We start from the raw sequence: 8,391 nt of genomic DNA on the forward strand, positions 1-8,391 counted from the left end.
TGAGAATAGCAGACTTCACCAAGGGTTTGATTAATTATTCCACTAAGAATAGCAGACTTCGCTGAGGGTTTGAATACAACATCACAGTTATGGGTTTCCTCCATTTGGTAAAGAACCGATGCAGCTCCAGGTATCTCATAACCTTGCTCGATGCCTTCTGCTTCTATGAGCCAGTAATCATCAAGGATACCAACTGTGTTACTGCTACCATGAATAGGGGTTTCAGTTACAGGAATGGTCTCAGCACTCAAGTAACTAAACACATCTTAAACTTTCTTTTGTTATCTCTGATTAATAGCATATTTGTGAATTTTAAAGTGCGACTGACCGTTGACTTGTAATTTTTTTGTAGGTATGAAATGGGGTTTCAGTTTCAATTCCTTTTAATCTTGTTTCTTCCCAGTAGTCTTCGTCATCTTCTTATAGTTGTCGTTGCTTCATTTATCAGGTTCTTACTCAGTCCCTTCTAAGAGGCCTACTCGTGCTTCATAGCTCATTTTTGTTGTTGGATCTTGATTCTTAGAAATTACTATGGTTCAAAATTCACATTGACCGATTCCCAATGTTACTTTGTGTTTAGGGTTCGAATTGTCTTGCAACTATTTTCTTTGTTCTCTTTAAAGGATTACTAAGACTTATGAGTCAAGAACTGTTGACCAACCAGAGTTTAGGGTTGAATATTGACCAGAAGAAAGTATAATTTTCATTGGTGTTTTCCAAATTAAATTAGCACTCGACAGACTCGACCTTGCGGTCGATAGTGTGGGTTTTGTTTTGGACTATCCGCAAGTTAGAGGAATCATTGACAACAATTGTTGACATGAGTATAAGCCCAACTAGGACACGAGTCTCATCCTAGGGGGTCAACGCTTTCAAGAAGTGTGGATGTGCAACACTCTTTATCTTAATTAGGCATAAACTCTCTATATTTGATATTTTCTCGTTCTTAGCTTAATAATTCTTGATTAAGTTGTTCATTTTTGAATGGGGTTTCTTTATAAATTCAATACTACACCTCTGGTTCCTCCCCTGCGTAGTGTTCATGAATATTAGATATTTTTTTCTCGTAATAAAGAAGCAATAATTCTTGAATGGTTCAATTAATGTTTATATAATTTCTTCCCTGGTTTACTGTTAAGAATTTCTCATTACCCTGAGATAGTTCTTACGCTATTTTCATAGATTCTTTATGAAATTAATTAAGAGTTGAGACATTTTCTGCAAAAGAAAGTTTAAATACTTATTTTTGGTAGTTTTAAGATTGTCTCTTCATTTATTCACTAAACATAATGTTTTCATTTAATCGATTTTTCTTTGTTTAACCGGAAGATTCTTTATGAAACTAATCAGGAGTTGAAACATTTTCTACAAAAGAAAGCTAAAATACTATTTTCGGTAGCTTGAAATTGTCTATTCATTTATTGATTAAACATAATTTTTTCATTTAATCATTTTTTTTTGTTCAACCGACTGGTTACCAAGTACTATTTTCCAAAGTCTCAGTTAAATAAACAAAAGAGCTGACAGTAATAATTATTTACATTACTGGGGACTTAACACCCTTTTATTTTCTTTTAAGTATGCAATTTGAGATCGAGTGAGATGAAATTTTTCTTAAACTGGTTTGACAAATCCTCTAATATGATATTCATGTAATCTGATTAGTTGAGCTCTATGAAAAATGGGAAAAATAAAATGGTGCCGAGTTGATTATCATCAAGGTAAAACTCTCTACTCTTTTGGATTGCAATGTTTTATTGCCAAATTTTTAATAATGTACCACTTTCAAACATTCACTGACATCTTTGTATATCCTTCAGGGCGTTACACAAGCATCTTGTGTTGGGGGAGACTTGTGGGCATTGTATTCTGTAAAGGTAGGTTAGTGTCCAATATTTTTGAAAATGATAGCTTTACTTCTTGGGTATAGTTTCATAAGAGTTAACTGTTAGATTGCAAGCTTAAGTAGTAGAAGATGTTCATTTATGTCTCATTTTAATCTTGTTGTTAGCTATTTTCCAATTCGTTTTTATGTTTTAAAGATTACCATTGTTAAAGATATATATGAAAGACAGTTAGTACAATCAAATTGGTAAATGTGGTTGATGTAGGTAGATCAACATTATTTGTTATTTAATAATGTATTATTTGGTTAATCTCATGAGATAATTCACATAATAATTTTATAATTGTATTAGGTAATTGTGAAAAAGTAAATATGGATTTAGAAATATAAAATAGTTAATATTTATAATTTTATTCATTGATGTGAAAATGACCACCAAAATATGTCATCATTTCTTATATATAACCAAAAGATAACTATTTGGATTAAAAGCATACTTATAAAAGTAAATATCAACACTATTTCTTCAAAACAAGTATTCAACTGCACATTGACATAACTAATTTAGCTGATCTTGTTTATGAGTGCTTTTATGTTATCAATCATGATCCGTAAAAAATTTTGCAGACAAAAATATTATCAAGCTTATGTACAAAATCTATTGGCTTTACTATCGCATCCATACATACAAGAAAAATCTGGTGAGGATTGCCACTTTTTTGTTTATACCATTTTTAATTTCTCATATTTTACAATTGACTGCAATTTGTCATTTAAGACTCGTGCTAGTATGTTGGGAAGAATAATGTCTCTTAGATTTTATATGGATCTTTTCAATATAATTGAAGTTTATTAGATTATGTATATGCTTTCTTTGCCATATAAAAGTATAATAGATAGTATACATAACAAAGTTCTCCATAATTCTCATTGGGAAGAATAATGTCTCTTAGATTTTATATGGATCTTTTCAACATAATTGAAGTTTATTAGATTATCTATATTATGCTTTCTTTTCCATCGAAAACTATAATAGATAGTATACATACTAGAGTTCTTCATAATTCTCATTTAAAACATAGTTAATTTTTCATCGCTAACCTGTTATTTTCTCTTTGACACTTTTTATAAAAATAGAAGAGGAGGATTTCTCCTCCAATTCTTATGTTCCTATTTAATTAATTGCAAAGAAAAAATTTCATGTTTGATTCACGTAGCATTTGTTAATGGACTTGGAATGGGAGTAGGTGCAAGTTTAGCAATATTATCTGCATGTAGAATAGTCACGAAGAAAATTGAGATTTTTTTCAATTTTAATCAAAGATTTCCTATTTTCATATAGAGGATTAGCATATCCTCTTCAATTATCTGTCGTCGTCATAAACAAAATATTTAGGCATTTTATTTAGAAATCTATGTCACTGAAATTTTGTTTAGGCATTTTATTTAGAAATCTATATTACTGAAATTAGTAAAGGATTAATTAGCAACCATTTAATATTTAATATTTATAGAATGTCCTGAAAATTATTTCCTTTAAAGTATACAGTAAAATAAATTATTTTAAGATTTCTCATTTATTAATATTTTTCCTTCAATGATCACAGTTCACTTTCTCTCTACTTATGTTGATGGATCAACAGATTAAAACATGATGTATCCCCTAAGTAAAGGAAACAACTTGTTTCATGGTCATTGTGAAAAATCATTTGACAGACATTCCTTTTGATAGTTTTCTCTAAAGTTACTTCTTGACATTCTAAATTTTTTCTTGGTTCTAAAAGCTCTGGGCTTTTTTGCAGCAGTAACAACACGTAGACATGAAGCTGTTGAAGCAAGTGTCTTTGGATATTCCACAAAATATCTTCTGGACTACCATTTTTGAGTCTGTACCAGACACCGTTGGGGAAAGGCAAATCAAGTGATAATGAAGAAATACTATATCATGTTGCGAGCACGTGTGTCAATTTTCCATCTTTTGTAAAACAAACTTTCATGAAGACAACTTTCATGAACGCAGGATTGCCAATCAATTGTAAATTTGAATGAATATACATTTTACAATTTTTGTAAATTCAAATGAATATACATTTTATAATTTAAATTTTTTTCCTTATCAAGGAAGCCAATTCCAATTATACACGGGTATTGAAATTGTGGAGCTAACCACTGCATATAAATTTAATTTTCCACCATTTAATGTGATTTAAGCTTTTGGTTTTATATGTGAGAAAGTAAACTCTCTTGTAGGATCAAGAAATGTTGAACACTTTTATTTTTCCTCATAATATATCATGAAATGGAATTCCAAAGGAGGATATTGCATGTTCAAATTCAACGACATTCCGTGACATGAATATATTTTCAGCAAATCTAAGTGTGCTGCCTTATTATTTTCAAGGTTGCTTTCAAGAATTGTTAAGTTTTGGAAATTGTTTTTCTTTTAGATTTAAAATGACTTTGTTGTTAACTTCAAAAAAATTGTATATTTCCTTTACCATAAAGAACAGAGATTTAAGTTAATTAGAATCATTATTTGGGAACTTTAGATGTTGAAACCACCTTAAAAAAACATTTAAAATGATTTTGTTTATTTTTTTAAAAATATTTTTTCATATTCTCTTTAAAGAGATAATAGTTGAAATTATGGGCCTATAGTCTCTATAGACAATATGTTTTTAATCTCAGCTAATGTCTCTGAAGAGACAAAAATGTAATTGTAGAACATTTAAAAGGATTTTATTTAATTCTTTTTAATATATTTTTCCGTATTGTCTCTAGAGAGACAATAGTTGAATCTATGGACCTATAATGTAATTGTAGAACATTTAAAAAGATATTATTTAAATTTTTTTAATATATTTTTTCGTATTGTCTTTAGAGAGGCAATAGTTGAAATTATGGACCTATAATATCTACAGACTATGTTTTTAATCTCAACTATCATCTCTAATAAGACAAAAATGTAATTGTCTCTAAAAAGACAAAAGAAATTGTCTTTAGAAAGACAAAATAAATTGTCTCTTAAGAAACAATAATTTATGTGTCTTTATAGAGACAATAATAATATGTGTTCAATATTGTCTTTATAGAGACAAATTTTTAAGACAATAAAATTTTGAGACACTCAATTTTTCCACACCTGCTTAGATACAATATTTAAGACAATACACAAGTTTCTTTTTGTCTCAGGTTAAGACAATTGACTTGGAAAATGTCTTAAATATTGTCTTAAAAACCCCCTACATGTAATAGTGTAAGCGGCCACACTATGTGACAGATATCCGCGCTCATTCCACTATAGTCAGTTGTCCATCGTCGTTGACTGGCATCTGGTACTAGCTCATAGGGCTTCCAAGCATGCCTCATCACGTTGGTCAGTGAACTACAACAACGAAGAATCATTGCTGACACAATTCTAGAGGAGCACCCAAATGGCTATCCCAGTCCTTCGCAGCATCTCTCCCATGTAAACAACAAAATCATTATTATTTTTCCGGATGCCTTCAACAACACTCTCAAATTGTTTAACAAACGCTACCGTAGTAGAAACAGAAAGCTGCGAACTGTAGTTCATGTTTCCAATCGAGGAAGACTCCATAGCCATTTTGTTTCCATATTCACTTGAAACAACTAGGTGATGTAGAATTAAAAATCTCCATTACAGTTGCACATAATTAAAAATAATTCATTCGAGCTCTTTCATTCCTCACTAGGCCAAATAAGTCGCCCATTCATTTCCACGACTTTCATGTTGGCACAGTTTAGGCTCGACAAACTTCTCCACATGCGATGTGCACGCTTCACAATCACGTCACACCTCAGACTCGATCCTATAGCTTCTCTCTCGAGCTATACATACCACATGGGAATACACCTTTGTTTAGTCCACAATCTGCTCTCGCGATTTGATCTCCTCAGTCACAACACTATCCAAGCAGACACACTAAGTTACCGACCTCATCACCAGCACAATCAATTGACCAGCGAGCAGTACTCCACACGGAATAAGGGAGCTGGATTCCATTTATGGCCAAATGGATGTGCAAATCTGGAAATTAAACCAACCAATCCAAAACATGTGATCGAGGACCATAATCAACACACTCAGCTCCTCATTCAACTTCAATAGATGGACAAACAATCCAAAAAATAAATGGAGAAACAAACATTGACGAAGCTCTTTATTTCCCTCTACCTCTTCCCAGGAGGGGCCAAGGCCAAGGTCAAGGCCAAGCCCAAGCCCTTAGGCCCTCGTGGGCTCTAATACTATGTTAAATTTTTAAACATTGGCAAAATTCTTTATTTCCCTTTTCTCATGGGGGGCCAAGCCATCAGGTCCTCACGAGCTCTAATCCCATGTTAAATTTCAATAAGGAAATCTATATTCTTTGATCAATTATTGTATTAAATATATATAAGAAGTGTTTTCTCAATATAGGGAACTATCTTGGAGCCACAATCAATTGGTCGAGATAATATCTCAACCACACAACAAATTAGGGCCATATAGATATAACCAATCCTATAAAATAGGAGCATACTCCTTTACATAGAAAGTCACAAATAAGACAATTAGGAATTACATTTTCCAACAAACACAACGGATTTGAAGGGACAGAAAATAAGAGGCACAAATGGCATTGACACCAATATTGTGGCATATAAATTATTGTAACTAAAAAATGAGACCTTTCATTAACCAAATTGTTAATTGAGGGCATAGGATATGGAATTACATGAAGAATATTTTAGGTTATCAAAACTTAATCATCCAAACCATTTTTGAATTTTAAACATTTGAAATTCCTCCTACATCTAAAAATAATTATTAATTATTTATTTATAAAATATAAGATTTCTATTTAATAAAATTTATTAATAGAGTATAATAAGTTTATTAATAATATTAATTTTAATTTTAGATAGGGAGCTTAGTTGGCCACTGTTGGCCATCATTTTTGGTCTATTTTTGCTTAAAAAAAATTACTTAATCCTTATATTTTCCATCCATTTTCCATCACATCCATCTCATTTTGATTTATTTTATGCATATTCAGGCGTTTAATTTTAATTTTACAATTTCTAGAAGTTTTTATGAAAATTGAGTTTCAAGTGCAATTTTGGACTGAATCAGAAATTCTCGTAATAGCTATGTGGATGACATGTTTGCAGGACAGTTGGGCTCGAGTTTGATGCATGGACAGATAGCTTGGGAACTAGGACTAAGTTAACTCCACTTGGTTCAGCCAAAACAAGCTTTATTAGGCCCGGTCAAGGCTAGTCAAACATGACTAGTCACCAGAAAATCCCTAGGAAATAGGGCAATTTTGAGACTTTATGGGATTGACCATATTTCTTGGGATGAATTGGATGAGTTTGACATAGATAGGTGGATATGAGTAGATATAAGTGTTAGAGAGAATATAGATCAATTTGTTTCATTAAACCTCTATTTAAAGTTAAGGCTTTGATGGCTTTTGTAATGGAATTTGTATGTAACTTTTGTATAATTGGAGTTGGGAGCTAATTTGAAGAACTTGTTTCATTCCAATTTGTTGTTCATGCTTGGTTGATCTACTGAATTTGTTGTAGCTGAGATTTCTTCAAGTGTGCAAGGCAAGGGTGGAGGGCCTCCACACCAAGCTAAGTATACTTCTTTGTTCAATTTTCATAGTTTTCATAGACTAGTTTTTGTTTCAAATGTATTTAGATGTGTGATGATTTCTGAATGAATATTGGCTTAATTCTAATCAACATATGAAGGGACACAAAGGAATTTAAGTTAAATTCCCCTCTATTTGATCTTGAACTAAAACTGAATTTCATTCTCCATTTCTCATTTGAAGTTATTTTTTCATTTCTGGTTTGAAGCAATGGTGATTGTGATATAGTAGGAGTGTGAAGAAGGACAATCTGGACCTCCTTAGTTAGGAGCCTCTTCTTTTACATGTTCTGCATCATAAGCCATTGTTAATTAGTGCTCTTAGATTTATCTTCATGGAAGTAGTATTGTAGGGAAGGACAACCTGGTTCTCCTAAGTTAGGAGCCTCTTCCCTCATATATTACATAAATCAATTAGAAATTGTTAAAATAGGTTTATATTTGTAATATGTACTTCCTTAAATCTTCAAATTTTATCTTTTAAACTTGATTATATCTGATGTCCATATACAGTGGATTTGCCTCCAAGTTTTACAAACCTAGATTGATAATTAAATACTTGTGTTAATTTAGTCAATAAATTAGCCCAACATTTTGGCGCTGTTGCCGGGGAGGTAATTATCATCATAGTCAAATAGAATATAAACAATAACACTAAAAAATTTACCTAATATACATTTCTCTTAGTTATGTTTCTTTATGCCGAGAAATAGAGATCCTAAAATTAGGTTTCTAAACCAAAACCCCCCAATAAAAACATAAAATAAAAAAGTTAAAAAAAAAAAAAAAACTACAAAATCCATTTTTAACGACAAGATCTAAAAGATGATGTTAAAGAATAGGTTACAACACTACTCCATTCTTCAACATTCTTTCTCAT

This window comes from Pinus tabuliformis, chromosome 3_2 (assembly GCF_031772625.1).
Source record: "Pinus tabuliformis cultivar Carrire ecotype Pingquan chromosome 3_2, CPIR1, whole genome shotgun sequence".
NCBI lineage: Eukaryota > Viridiplantae > Streptophyta > Pinopsida > Pinales > Pinaceae > Pinus > Pinus tabuliformis.